The 16,011-nt window shown below is 40.1% G+C and overlaps 1 long non-coding RNA gene across 1 annotated transcript; it reads left to right on the plus strand.

The window, feature by feature from the left end:
* Nucleotides 1–10,743: 10,743 nt before the first annotated feature.
* On the plus strand, nucleotides 10,744–14,320 carry LOC122227635. Its single transcript, XR_006206170.1, has 3 exons — nucleotides 10,744–10,959; nucleotides 13,281–13,349; nucleotides 14,257–14,320. It is a non-coding gene; the product is annotated as an uncharacterized LOC122227635 (long non-coding RNA).
* The last annotated feature ends 1,691 nt before the right edge of the window (nucleotides 14,321–16,011 follow it).

The raw sequence follows: 16,011 nt of genomic DNA on the forward strand, positions 1-16,011 counted from the left end.
GGGAAGCTGGCTTCCAAATGCCTACTTTTCCTACCTTTGCACACAAGCTTCTCTCTCAGCATCCCCACAGCCTCTTTCCCTCACTCACTGAGCACCCTGTCTGCCAATGTGCTGAAGCAGAGCCCTTGAACTTTTCCCATGCTTACTTGCTTCCTGCCAACATTCACACCCTCCGGCTTCCCCTTTCCTCCCCAAAGCTTATCAAGGTATTTTCCCAAACAAAACCATTTCCTTTTCTAAGAAGTTATATTTCCTGCAGGCAAGAGGATGTTTCAAAATTTCCTCCGCACATATTTATGCTCTGTTGTCTCTGGCAGAATCCACGGACTTAAAGAAAGAAAACAATAAAATAAAGAAGTTCCCCCTCTTAATTCTAGAGAGCAAACTCGTGGGTACCAGAGGGGAGGTGGGTGGGGGGTGGGGGAAATAGGCAACCGGGATTAAAGAGTAACTTATCGTGATGAAAAAAATGATAACAAGGGGCGCCTGAGTGGTTCAGTCAGTCAAGCGCTTGACTTCGTTTCGTGGTTGGTGAGTTCAAGCCCCACATCGGGCTCTCTTCTGTCAGCACAGAGACCACTTGAGATCCTCTGTCCCTGTTTCTCTCTTCCCCTCCCCTGCTCACTATCTTTCTCAAAAAATAATAAATAAACATACAAATAATAATAAAATAAAATGTAAAAAATAAAAAGCGGTGTCTGATCTGTGGCATTAGGGGGCTACCAGGGCTGCATGAGGGCTCTCGCTCCCAGTGAGATCCAGTGGCCATCTTAGAGAATCTCTGTTCTCTCCTAATCCAAGGGATGATATGAAATCCTCAGTGTAGGACCTGGCAAAGATGATGGTGGGCCATGTTGAGGGACTGGAACCTCATCATACCTTTAGTGGTCTACACCATCAACACCAGAGACTGCAGAACCTTGCCTCCTCTGTCTTTCTCTTCCCCAAACAGGATTATGGAGCTACCTTTCTCATGGACTTTGTCCCCAGATTCAAGGCTCCCAGCTGTCAAGTAACCATGAAGTACTGTTTCCACAGATGAATTCATTGCCAAGACTTTCTGGGACTTGGGCTTCTAGTGTTCTGATCCACACCCCATCCTTCCTCTCCCAGCAAAGGCTCTGGAAGAGTTAAGTACATTGGAGCAGTGTGAGAGTCAGAGAGGTTTAAGTTCGGATTGGGGGAAAGAGAACCAGAATTCTGTTTTTCTGATGGTGTTGGGTTTTTACTGGAATTACTAACTGAGAGTTACTATTCATATTCCAGCTCGGCTAATGTGCCACCCTAGATAAGTCATTTAACTTCTTCATGCCTTCTGTTGTTCATAGTATTTGTCTCTAAAGGATCACGTAGCAAGTACTCAGGAAAGTATACTTCTTAATAATATTAGTTGGCAAATTCTCATACTCATTTGCAAGTATTTGTTACACGGTGGATACAGAGAAACACTACACCACATCTAGAAAGACAAAACAGACAAGTTTCCTATTTTCAAAGGGCTTTCGTTCTAGGGAGGAAGGGAGATATCACAATTATTATGTAATTAAAATTATTTTTTTAAAGTTTATTTATTTATTTATTTTGAGGAAGACAGAGACAGTAAGAGTGGGGGAGGCGCAGAGACAGAAGGAGATGGAGAATCCTAAGCAGGCTTCGCACAGCCAGCACGGAGCCCAGTGCAGGGCTTGAACTCATAAAACCGTGAGATCATGACCTGAGCCAAAACCAAGGTTGCTTGACTGACTGACACAGGTGCCCCAATCACAATTCTTATCAATTAATTTATGGAAGAGGAAAGCAAGGGGGAGAGAGAGAGAGAGAGAGAGAGAGAGGGAGAGTTCAGTGGAAACATATACTAGAAAGACTTACCATACACTGGAAGGAGAGAGGTAGTCTCTCTCTCTGAGGAGAGGACATTGAATCTGAGACCTCAAAGATCAGGGAGATGCAGCCTGATGCAAAGATCAGGGAGAAGCCACGTGGTGATTAGGCAAATGGCAGAGTAGGGTGTGTTTTAAGCAGAGAAAGGCACGTGGGCAAAAGTCCATGGCAGGGGAGGAGTTGGACTTGGACAGCCAAGGAAGAATGGTGGCAATAGTCAGTGCTGTGACAGAGGAGAGTCTGAATCTAGAGGCAAGACTTATCATGGGGGAGGGGTTTTGGGGTCACCTTAGACCTTGTGAACGTGGTTCTAGGAGCCACTGGGAAGTCACTGAAAAGTTCCCACTACTCCTTTTCTAAAAAATAAATATTTTGGTACATTTATCTCCCTAAATCTGGTCACCAAGATGTTGAGAGAACCTGAAGTGTAGGGCACACTTAAAGACATTGGATTAGGGGCGCCTTGGGAGTTCAGGCAGTTAAGTGTCCAGCTTTGGCTCAAGTCATAGTCTCATGGTTCATGAGTTCAAGCCCCGCATCATGCTCTGTGCTGACAGCTCGGAGCCTGGAGCCTGCTTCGGATTCTGTGTCTCCCTCTCTCTCTGCCCTTCCCATCCTTGTTCTCTCTCTCTCTCTCTCTCAATCTCTCAAAAATAAATGAATAATCATTAACAAGTTTTTTTTTTAATTAAGACATTGTGTTAGTTTAACCCTAAGGAGTGCTCAAAAGTACATGAAAGATTTGCATTCCTGCCATGTGTAAGAAGGAGTTCGAACATGCTGGGAGGCCTATTGTGTCCCTCACTTCGCCCTGACCCATATCCATTCTCCTTCTTTCCAGAATGTACCCTGATTTTTGTTCAGGGAATTCGCTCTTTCCTAATTAGCAACCACGTGATTTAGGTGGGATTCACTGGAGACAGTTCTAGGAGGAGAATGTATGAAGCTCCAATAGTGTGCACATCCCACATTGCTCTGGTAGCATGGTTAGATTAAGGAAATGAAGCTAATTAAACCAATAAGAAATTGACTGGAGATTTGAGGAATGGAAAATATTGCCTTTTCCGTGAGATTTAACAGCATTCACTTTCCTTTTTTAGACCTATTTAATTTGAGATTTCTTGCTTCCTTTTTTCCTTCCTCTCTCTCTCCCTCCCTCCCTCTGCCTTACCCCCCCCCCCCCTTCTCTTTCCTCCTCTCTCTTCTTCTCTTTCTCTCCCTCTGTTTCTCCTTCTCTCTTTTATTTTGGCCAATAGTGATGATAAAGTCCCTAATTGATATGGGTCCTCACAAGTAAAGCTAGGATCAGTGAGTGGAAGCTATAGAGAGACCAATATGGTCTATATCAGATGGAGAGAGAGAGAGAGAGAAATAGAGAGAGAGCTTTAAGTTCCTATACACCAAATTTGCTTGTAGCTTTGCAAGTACTGATTTAAATTTTCATATGTTTAATTATGCTGTTTGTTCTGCTCAGAACAGTCTTTTTTCCCCCAATCATATCTGATTGGTTCCTATTCTTTTCTTGAGACAGCTTCTGGAAGCCTTCCCCAAGCCCTCACATTTCTGAGCTGGGCTGAGAGCCCCTTCACACACAGATGGGACTTACTCACCTTTGTATCTCCTTCACCCAGCTGAATGCCTGACACATAGTCTTCACTCTGTCAAGGTGCAGAAATGCAATCTCCTTGTCTCAAGACAGAATGATCTTTGCAGTGACGCTGAAGGTGTTCAAACATACGTTACACGAGTGCTGTACTTTTTATTACAGCCCAAGATGAGATAAATAGAGAAAGAAAAAGTGTTTAGACTTTTTACAGAAATTGAAATTAACAAGCTATCCAGGTTGTCTTATATTGTGCACAAGGGTCCATCTGCGAGGATTGAAATTTTTCTTAAACAGTGGGGGTTCTTCACCACATCTAGTTTGCTAGTTGGTTTGGGATGATGTGATTGAGTAACTTCAAACATCATTTGAGGAGTCCTATGACATGACTTGGTGAGTCTTGTTTTATTGTGAAAGGACAAAAGAAAAATAGAAAAGCCTATTGTTCACATTTAAAATGTTATGACATGTACATGTTTTCCATCATGTCCTCACGCCTGTCCTTTCTTTTGTCCCCTTCTTGCCAAATGGAATTCATGTTGCCTGAGTCTGCTGTCCCAGGGAGACCACCCATTGGGATTTAAGTAGCATACCATTGCAGGGTCGATGTCTACCCCAGGGGGTGGCTCTTTATACTTCAGTGATGGGGCAGTGGGAGATGTGTGGGTGAAGCTGGAGTCCCTGTCCTCCCTATCTCCCAAAGTGAATGCCTGTTCTGTCACTGTGGGGGCCAGGACCTAGAAGTAGCTCTTAGTTGAGAAGTATGGGCAAAGCAGAGGAGCTATTTCTAAATAGAAATATTTTCCTCCTAAAGTCTTGGCTTCTAGTCTACTTCTGCCTTATTCCCTTTAACAAATGTTGAATATTTGTCACATATTTTCCACTTGGCTCTTGAGCATTGGGAATAAACTATTTTATATCTTAGGGGCTGTGAGGTAGTTGTGAGTGTGTGTGTGCGTGTGTACTTAATCCAAGATTGGTGCAGTCCTAATGGAGAGAGGAAAAAAAATCCACCATAGGTACTTATCCTGGTGTTAAACTCACTGCATTAAGTACACCATGCACTTCTTCCTCTTTTTATTAAAACTCACAGAGCCCTGATGAGCTACGGTCTCACCTCTGCGCAAGGATCACAGTTCTAATGACAGCACTGAGTTTTATAAAAATGCTTTAAAACAGCAGTTGTGAAAACATCTTCAAAGCGAACTGCCTAACCGAGCCTGCATTCCCATTTCAAGGAAAAGTCAGTCACCCTCCCTGGCAGGCATGAGAAATTCTGGGTAAAAGGTGGAAACTCTTTCTTTGCTTCTCTGTGAAATGCTTCCGTGGAGAACTCCTGCAGATTCATGAATACATTGTTCATCCCCTGGAGAAGACCTAAACTTTTCATGTTTTTAATAGCGCTTGCACAGGCTTTCAATCTGGGCAAGCTAGTGTTGGAATTCTGTCTCCAACACTGAGTAGCTCTTGGATTTTTGTTAATTAATTTCACCTTCTTGAGCTAGTCTTTTCCAATCTGCAGGTCACAACCCATTAGTGTTTGTAAAAGTCATTCAATACTTGCAACATATGCAAATAGGAGAGAAACTATCAGCGTCAACCATATGCCTTAGGAATGAAACTTTTTATTTCTACACAATACAACATATTCCTTTGTGTCTCTGAGTTTCTGAAGTTATTTTTAAAACAATGCCCTGAGCCTCAGTGGTACTGTCTCCACCATTTTAACTGTTCAAGATCCATCGAAAATCAGAGTTGACTGTATCCCCTTCTTTCTGCTAAGGCAGGAGCTAAGTCCTTTCTTCAGTATTCGGTTCTTTGTTTAGGGAAATGCTCTAAGAGGCTGTGTAGTGACTGGAAGGTGAAAATTCATTAGCATAAGATCTGGTAGAGACACTGAAAGCGAGATGGGGCTCAGTGTTTCCACATCAGAGATGGATACAGGGCTTGGGAAGGGTCAGAGGTAGTGAAAGACTGGCAGCTGGATTGAGGAGAGACAGGGAGGAGCAGACCCTGATGAATAGCAGGGCTGTGCATACGGAGGCAACTAGTAAGGGATTCTGAAGGGAAAGAATGGCCAAAAGATTTTTCTAGAACACTGATGTCTAAGCTTTAGTTTTTGATATTGTTTATTTTATGAGCTGTGTACACAGTGCCAAAAAAAAAAAAAAAAGAAAGAAAGAAACTAAATATAATCCAGTGACATTAAAACAAGATAGTTTTTGGATTGTGCCATAATGTAGTGACTCTTTATTTTCATCATGTTTTCTGTCCAAGTATAGAATACTTATACTATTCTGTACATGTCTTATGTAGCGATATGTTATGAGTCTTATGTAGTGATATGTTATGAACTGAACTGTGTCCCCTCTAAAATATATGTATTGAAGGCCTATCCCCCAGTGTGACTGCATTTGGAGATAGCACCTGTAAGTAGTAAGTGAGGTTGAATGAGGTCATTACTGTGGGGCCCTCATCAATGGGAGGGGTTTCCTTATGAGAAGAGGAAGAGATCTCAGCAATGTTCTTGCACAGAGAAAATGCCATATGAGGATACAATAAGAAGGCAGCTATCTGCAAACAAGGGAAGGAGGGCTCAGGAGACACCAAACCTGACAAGGCCTTGATCTTAGATTTACAGGCTTCAGAACTATGAGAAAATAAATGCATTTTGTTTAAGCTGCCCAGTCTGTGGTATTTTGTTATGGTGGCCCAAGGAGGCTAATGCATGTTATTTGCAAGTGATTATACAAAAGGGTCAGTAACTATGTTTGCATGTAAAAGCATTATCATTAGGAAGTAAAACAAAAGAAAGATGAAAAAAATGTAAGATAGAGAATTAGAGCAAAAAGGTCCCTGGTGGATTGTAACTATTCACTCTTATCCCAAATCTCCAGAAATATTTGATGGTATGCTGAATTTTTGCTGGTATGTCTACAGTGGGACACTCCTTAAAACTGTTAAAAGACAGAATGGAAACTTGAAGCTACCAGGCAATTAATACCTGGTTTACATTCAGATGATATATAATGAGACTTATGTATAAATATATGTAAATGTAAATGACCAAGAAAAAAATGAGACTGACATTCTCATGTGAATGAAGATTAGACAAATGTATCGATTATTTTAACATCCTTGAATATCTGTAGACCAACTGTTGACAAAGTAATTTATAGTGCCCCTTAGTGGGATGTAGCTAAAAGGTCACAGACTAATTAGAATATCAGAGTTTGATGTCAGAGTAGTTCCACTTCATACTGTAGAGATTTGACCTGTTACATGTCCAAATTTGTATTTAAAACAATAAAAAAAGGCATCCTGTATTAGTAGTTTACCGCATAGTTTTCAAAGTAACTAGCACAAAATGATCCTCAATAAAGATCAAATTCTAAAAGAGAGAAAGAAAAGAAGGAGGAAAGAAAGGAAGAAAGAAAAGGGAAGAAAGAAAGAAAGAAAGAAAGAAAGAAAGAAAGAAGAGAAAGAAAGAAAGAAGAGAAAGAACCTACTGAAATTTTCAGTTTGCTTCTAGACATTGAGATAATATACACGCTGCTTTGCAATAGGTTTGTGTGTATACATACATGTGAACACAAGTATGCTTGTGTATGCGTGTGTGTTTGATGCCTAGTTTTGGAGTCAGTAGGGTTCTTCACTAGTATTGTAGTTATTACCATGGTTCATTTGTATAATCCACTGCTCTGAAGTTGAGTATGCCATATGGCTTGATTTGGCCAATGAAATGTGAGGTGACGTGACATCCATCACTTCTGGGTGACATTAAAATATTTATCACACTTTCTTCTCATTTTCATGGCTACCATTTCAAGATGGTGGAGGCCTTGAATGAGTCTGTTGTGGACCAGATATATTTTTATATGCCTTGAAACAATCCATTGACATTTGGAGATGAGCTGTTATTAAAGCGTAACTTAATCCATCCTGATTGACACAGATGGTGATATGGGTAAGAGGATACACTGTAATGTCTGACCACCTGAGTTATAATTCTGATTTGCCAGCAAGAACTAGGTGATATTGGGCAAGTTATTTGACCTATATGTGCTAAGACCTTCTCAACTGAGAAATGAAGATCAAGTTATTATCTACTTCTTGGAGTTGTTGGGTTGATGTGAACACCACCTGTGTTAATATATGTGAAATACTTAAAGCAATGCCTAGTACCTAGGGTGCATCTAATATGTATTCAGATATTTTATAATAATAATTATCACCATGACAAACATAGTTTTAAATGAAATCAATTTGGCTTCAAGGTAGACAAACAATTTTTTATTAAGGTTTTGCAAAACACTTTTTTTAATTTCCCCAAAGGAATTTACTTGGCACGTTAATATATTTTTAAATATGTACAGTACATAAGGTATGTTTATATGTTACATTTTATTTTTTGCAGTCATCTTGGGAGGATGATCATTGTGTTTTTATTTTGTTGGTTGACAAAAGTGATGTTCATTCAGCATGAAACACATAACCAGTTTTTTTTTTTATTAAATTTTTTTTTAACGTTTATTTATTTTTGAGACAGAGAGAGACAGAACATGAACGGGGGAGGATCAGAGAGAGGGAGACACAGAATCTGAAACAGGCTCCAGGCTCTGAGCTGTCAGCACAGAGCCCTACGCGGGGCTCGAACTCACGGACCGCGAGATCATGACCTGAGCCGAAGTCGGCCGCTTAACCGACTGAGCCACCCAGGCACCCCCATAACCAGTTTTTTTTGTGATACTACGGTCAATGCCATCCTTATCCCACCCCATGTCCAGATGAAATGCTACAGCTATGAGAGTAACATGATTTTTATGGTCATTCTGATAAGAATTGCATTTTAAACTAAGCTTATTACTTAATTCAATTGAATAGTGGTAAACAGAAAAGTATCCCTTGGTGGCAAAAAACCTAAGCGTGAGAAGAATGGACATTAGTGGATATGATGGGATCTCCCGCTCAGGAATCTTCCGTAGTTCTTGAATGTAATTTGGTATTCCAAGTTGTCTTTTTTTTCCAGAAGACAATAACCAACTAGTCAACATGTGGCCTTGTAGAAAATCCCATCACTGAGAACTGTTAATTAAATATCTCACTCTGACCAGTCTATCTCAAGGTTGAGTCTTTTTTTCAGGACCTGATTTTTTTTTTCTCCCAGTGGACTCCTTTTCTTGACTCTATGTCTCTGGTCCTGGGGGACTCTCCAGCTCTTTTGAAAACTTTTCTAACTTTTCTTCATTGTCTTAATTTCAATTTTTTCATTGACTTAATTTAAACTTTTATTTTCTGCTATTAGTGGACCCCGTAACACAACAAAGGAAACATGTCATATCCTGTGACCAAGACCAGAAATGGTGGTTCACTGTTGGTAGTAACACATTTTCCCTAGCATCTCAATGCTTAAGATATTTAGAGTCTGAATGAAAGTGGCAACTGTTTACATTATTCATTCATTAACAAGGGTTTGAGATGTTTGGGTGCATGTGTGAATACATTTTCCCCAGACTAAATCACTTTGGCTGCTGTGAGTCATACAGGAAGGTATGAAAAATCATCTCCCCTTGTGCCATGGTTATGTAGAATGAGTTTAATAGAATAAGCTAATACCTGGAAGCCAAGAGGACTGGATTTTTGGCTATACTTTGTCACATCTGTATGTGATGTCATACTTGCTATGTGACAATGAGAATAAAACCACACATGTGTTTGGTCTTTGCTACTGTGACAATAACATGACGGGTTAACACATGCAAACTGTGTATTAGAGTTTTGAAAAAAACCTTGCAGCTTTAAAGAAAAAGTCCAAATTGTAAAAAGGCCTCATATGCAAAGGTACTCATGATGTTACTAATTATATAATACAAATGTCCTAGGAGGGGAGGAGGAGACAGCTGATGGATGAGACAGGGCATAATTCGTTAAATCAGGATAATAATTACTACTGTCATTTATTAGAAGAGTCTTATGAGTCAGCAATTTTACTATATCTTTGAAGTGTACTATTCCGTTTAAATACCCCATGAATCCTTAACTTGTAATCATATACTACCCACATTTTAGTGAGAAGACTGGACTTCCAAGAGGTAAAAGCAATGAATCTTCATTCGTAGAAAGTTTCAGTACACTTACCACACAATCTAGCAATCACACTCCTTGGTGTTTACCTAATGGAGTTGAAAACTTATGTCTGCACAAAAACCTACAAATGGGTGTTTATAGCAACCTTATTAATAATTGCCCAAACTCGGAAGCAACCAAGCTATCCTTTCATAGATAAGTAAACTGTGGTTCACTCAAACAATGCAATATCATTCAGCCCTAAGAAGAAAAGAGCTATCAAGCCATGCAAAGACATGGAGAAACATTAAATGCATACTTAAAGTGAAAGAAGCTAATATGAGAAGGCCACATACTGTATGGTTCCAACTGTATGATATTCTGTAAAATATAAAAAAGTACAGAAACAAAGGACCAGTGTCTGCCAGGGGTTGGGACCACACAGGAGAATGAATATATAGAGCATAGAGGATATCTAGACCAGTTCAAATACTTTACATGACACCATAATGATGGATGTATAACATTATACATTTGTCCAAACCCATACAATATACGACACCAAAAGTGAACCCTAAAGTAAACTATGGAGCTTGGAGCTTATAATGTCTCAAGGGAGGTTCAGCAGTTGTAACAAATGTGCTACTCCGGTAAGTGATGTTGATAACAGGGGAGGCGTTTGTGGGGGCAAAGCGTATGTGGGAAATCCCTGTACCTTCCTCTCAATTTTGTTCTAAAGCTACAAGTTCTCTAAAACCGTTAAGTCTTAAATTTAAAAAAAGAGCAAAATGAAACTATAACACACACACACACACACACACAGGCTGAAAAAAGTTATATGCCAAAGTGTTAGCAGTTACATTCTTCAAATTGTGGGACTCTAGAATTTTATCTATATATTTTCTCTGCACTTGTGTGTTTTTTGAGCAATTTGCTTCAAATGATTATGTCTCATAATAAAAATTATTATTTTTGAAACCAAAATAAGGGTGATCAGGCAAAAGGCTCACTCATGCCTTCAGCTCTCACAGCCTGTATTAGTCATGTCATGTTATGTACTCCATTGACTACCCTTTTTGACATTGTCCAAGGAATGATAGTAAACACAGCTGACATTTCGTGAATGCTTTGCATGTGCCAGGGATTGTGCTAAATGCTTTATATTTGTTCTCTGTTTAATTCATAGGATCACTTTCTACTAAGGGTTCTGTTCTTCCTTTCATCTTACACATGAAGTTCCTGAGACCCAGAAAAGGAAGATAACTTCTCAAGTTCATTCAGTTAGTAAATAGTGGATCCAGGACTCCACTCAAAATGTGTCTAATTCTGGAGTAGGCACTGCTAACCATTTACATAGCCTACCTGTCCAGCCACAGTCATAAAACCTGGCAGGTCACAGCTTACACGAGGTAATTTCAATCGCCCTTCTTATATGAGCTGAGAAAATGGACTGTGAACTTTTGGATTCATAGTCACAAGGAACATTAGGAATTTTAGAGTTGACTTTTAATGGATTACTTTATCAATTTCTCATTTATACTAATTTATTTGGTGGAGAAAAAGCAACCCCTGTCCCAGTTTACCCCCCAAGCTATTTCCTTTGTTTGGAAGCATTTGAGACAAAACATACACCCTTTAATTATAAAAGCAATTTTGGTAAAAAAAATGTCAGCATTTTTATTCATTGATGGATTGATTTTTAGAATGCCCATAGCTAGGCAATCTAAGACTCTGCGATAGGAAAAGAAATTAACATTCAGAAATAACACAAAGTAAAATGTCTCGTGTATGGATCCCTGCAGTCGCAGGTAACTGTAATGTTTCAGAAAAAAGTAAACACAACCAAAGTTTAGCCCGGGAATTGTTTTGTAATTATATCCAGGCATACCACAGTCAGGTTTACTTATTCATGTAATGATGCAGCTGGGATGTGACCTGTGAGCATCTTGTCAACACTTACTCACTTGCCCCCAAACACCTGACCTACTCTTCTTTCCAAGCCTTTGATAATATGTCAGCTCTGCTCATCATACATGCATCCAAAGGCTGCCGTGAGCCAGTAATTCTCCTGAGGACTGAAGAGGTAATCATTAAGACAAAGTCCCCATCCTTCGGGCCCACTGGCTCCCGCTCATAGACTGCTTTGATTAAATCATCTCCGAGTACATTTTATGCACTGGTTAGGTTTCCAGAATGGAGCCACTGCCCAAATATTATGAAATTGCAGGAAAATTTAAGCCCGAAGCAAAGCAGTTGATGTCTTATAAGTCAGAGTTAATGGAAATGTCCAGCTGAGTGGAGACACAAATAGGGAAGAGAAGCAGAGTGGACATTTTTGTTTATCTAACTCCCAGGGGGAAGTAAGACTCAACACCCAAGACCTCACAAATACTTCAGTCTATTAAAACTTGACAGGGAGGTAACCACAGAGATAGGAGTGGTGGTTTTCTGAATAGAAGGAAAAGATGAGGGACAGCAGCCAGCCTGCCTTCTGGCAGTTTGTAGGACCTTCTGGTCAGGCTTCTGCAAAGAGCTCCTGGTCAGGCGGGCCTCTGAAGGCCACATCAATGGACCATGGGACCCTCATCTCACACAATACAAGCCAGTGAGCCCATGCAATCAACAGGGTCAAGTGTGGCAGGTTAAAAAGGTAGGTTTTTCAATCTCCAACCTCTACCCTTACTTATCAATCATCAAGATCAAATACCCTTACGTGGATCCAAATGACACCTCCTAGACACCCTCAACACATTCCCCTTTTGAGTCTTCTGAACTGCAAAGGTCATCTGAATTCCAAAGCTCCAACTAACCACATAAGCTAACCAAATGTGCAAGGGTGTAAGGTAACTGTGTTTGCTTAGGCCTCTGCTCAATTCCCATCACAGCTAATATTTTAAGCACTTTACCAAGATGTGATCCACATGCCATACATTGCATCCATGTAAAGTGTACAAATCAATGATTTTAGTATATCCACAGAGATGTTCAACTGTCACCACGGTCAAATTTCAGAACATTTGCAACACCTCAAAAGAAACCCCGTGCACTTTAGCTATTATTTCCTCATCTCACGCCCTTGTAGTCCCACAAACCACTCACGTGCTTTCTTTATCTACAGACTTCATATTTCATATGAATTTCATGCAACTGGAATCATACAGTATGTGGTCTTTTGTGGCTTGCTTCTTTCATTTAGCATAGTGTTTTGAGGCTCATGTATCAGTATTTCATTCTTTTTATAATTGTTTTAACGTTTTTTATTTATCTTTGATAGAGACGGGGGAGGGGGTACAGAGAGAGAGGGAGACACAGAATCCTAAGCAGGCTCCAGGCTCTGAGCTGTAGCACAGAGCCCAATGTGGGGCTCGAACCCACGAACTGTGAGATCATGACCCGAGACAAAGTTCAATGCTTAACCAACTCAGCCACCCACGTGCCCCAGTACTTCATTCTTTTCCTGACCAATAATAGTCCTTCATGTGGACAGGCTACATTTCTTAAATCCATTCATTCGTCAGCAGACATTTGAATTGTTTCCAACTTTTGGATATTATTCATTATGCTGCTGTATAATCTTTCATGTAAAAGGTTTTGTGTAGACATATGACCCTCCCTTTGGTGTAGAGTTCTCCAGGAGTGAACATGCTGGGTCACATGGTAACTGCATTTAGTTGTTTGAAGAACTGCCAACTACTTGCAAAAGTTGCTGCAACATTTTGTGTTTCCACAGCAGTGAATGGGGGTTTTTATTTCCCCACATCCTTGCCAATACTTGTCATCGCGTCACTGTTTGATCCTGGTAGGTGTGAAGTTGTATCTTACTACTTGTGACAAAGCCAAGCTTTCTGTGTACTTCCTAACCATTTGTGTATCTTCGGAGGAATACTTATTTAGATCTGCATATTTTGTGTGTTTGGGTTGAAATATTTATTAATTTTTTAATTTTATTTGATTATAGTGGACACACAATGTTACATTAGTTTCAGGTGTATAATATAGTGTTTCAACAACTATATATATATATATTATGTTGTGCTCATCACACGTGTATTATCATCCGACACTACACACACACACACACACACACACACACACACACACGGCTATTGCGATACCATTAACTATATTCTTTATGCTGTACTTATTTATTTATACTGACTTGTTTATTCCATAACTAGAAACTGGTATCCTTGTCCTGCAACCTTATGGAACTCACCTATTAATTCTTATAATGTCTTAGTGGATGCTTTTGGATTTTCTTCACACAAGATTCTGTCATCTGCAGATAAAGATAGTTTTACTTCTTTTTCAATCTACATGCCTCTCAAGTACTTTTTATTGCCTAATTTGTTTGTCTAAAACCTACAGTGGTTGTGTTGAATAGAAATGATAAGTGCAGACATCCTTGTCTTATTTCTAAACTTATTCGGAAAAGCCAGTCTTTCACCATTAAGTATGATTTTTGCTGTTTTTTTTTTCTACACACCCTTAACCAGGTTAGGGATGTTTTCTTCTTCTAGGATTTTGAGAATTTTAATCATATAAAGATACTGGATTTTGTTGAATGGCTTTTCTAAACCTATTGAAATGATCACGTGTCTTTGTTTTGTATTCTATTGATATGGTATATTATATTAATAGATTTTTTAGACATTAAGTCAATATTTCATTCCTACTTAGTCATGATTTATAATTCTTTTTTATAGGCTACTAACTTCGGTTTGCTGATATCTTGTGGAGAACTTTGATAAAATCAATGTCTTTTTTCAAACACTGCAGACTCTTGATTCTTTATAATTACTAGGTATAAAGATTAAAACTGGAGAGAGAGAACTCTTTTGAGATTTTGATGAGGTAGTTGCCACCATGGGGCTGGCTGTGCAAAGCAGATGAAGCTGGGCTTATTTAAATTTAAGACCTGGAGCGGGAGCTGTACTGAAACTCAGATATCCAAGAATGGGGTCGGCTGGGGTCGGTGTCTCTGAAGGTTCCCTTGGGGATGAGACTTCTGAGGAGGGCATCTAAGGGGACACCGTGACACTAGTCTTGCAAATGCTGGAAATACTAAAAAGTGAATTAAGTGAGTCTTCTTAGTGTAAACCACAGCCACCAAAGTGAAGAAGCAAGGCTGGTATGATCCTCAAAGGAACAGGAAGTGGAGAGGTGGGGCAAGGCCCTCCTCCTGCTCTACCTTGCCGGGTCCTCTGCACTCCCCACGGGCAGAGCCACACGGAAAGCACCCAGCAAAGTGGCAATGTGCTTTTGAGTCTCAGCGCCAGCATCACACGGCAGAGTATAAACTGCAGGTTTGAAGGTGCGAGACAAAACCTGTAGAACTGGCACGCTTTTCATGGAGCGGATTCTAGGGTCAGCTCGGAGGGAGGTGCCCAGGAGAAGACAAGGACCCACTTCAAGGAAGGCACGATCTTTGCACAAGGGCTGCGGGGAAGGGGAAACACATATTCCAAAGCCATAATCACGACAAAATGAAACTAAAACTGACACGGCATGAGAAGTAAACACTGGAAAGTGAGGTGTGTCTGCCAGGGGAAGACAGGTTCTTGGCAGAGGGGTTGATCGCAAAACTGCAAACACTCGAAACATGGTCCAGCTATAAAATCAGATAGTGCAAATGTGGGCTCTCAGGAGTCCATAGCAGGAGGGAGTGTGCAACTTGTGACTGTTTCCTTTTTTCTTTTTTCATAGTTGATGAGAATTATATGAGAATACCATATGATTTATAAGCAATCATAAGTGAGAGGTAATAATTATCATTCCACGTTATTACTTAAACAGAATTATGTCTACCACTGTTTTTATTTATTTATTTTTAATTATTTTAAATTATTTTAACGTTTCCTTATTATTATGAGACAAAGAGAAATTGAAAGTGAGCAGAGGAGGAGTAGAGAGGAGGGAGAGAGAGAGAATCCCAAGCAGGCTCTGCCCTTGCCTATGCAGAGTCCAATGCGGGGCTCCAACCGCAGGAACCCTGAGATGGTGACCTGAGCAGAAATCAACAGTCAGAGGCTTAACGAACTGAGCCACCCAGGTGCCCGGCAACTGTTTTTAATTTAAAGTACAAGAAAATAGTGCCAGCGTTACCAGGTTATTGTCCCTGCAATCATAATGTCAACGGGTGATATGCAGTGCAGCTAGGAAGCATCGTTGTGGGTATGCTTCTTGTCCTGGATGTACTTTTGTAGCACCACAGAGAGCGTGGCTGAAGACGATGAGAAAGCAGGGAGCAATCTTCACACAGTGCAGTAAGGATATATGATTTCAGCAACATTATTATTATTTTGGTCACTGTGAGTATAAGCACGATCTCCTTTTTACACTGAACTTTGTGCCTTTTAAAGCAATCCCACTTCCATTGCTTCCTTTACTCTTTGACTTAACCATATCAGTGGGATACAGGGAGACCGTGTATCCGTTTACAAAATGTTTTTCGACACTTT

The sequence above is a fragment of the Panthera leo genome, chromosome C1 (genome assembly GCF_018350215.1).
Source record: "Panthera leo isolate Ple1 chromosome C1, P.leo_Ple1_pat1.1, whole genome shotgun sequence".
NCBI classification, from domain to species: Eukaryota; Metazoa; Chordata; class Mammalia; order Carnivora; family Felidae; genus Panthera; species Panthera leo.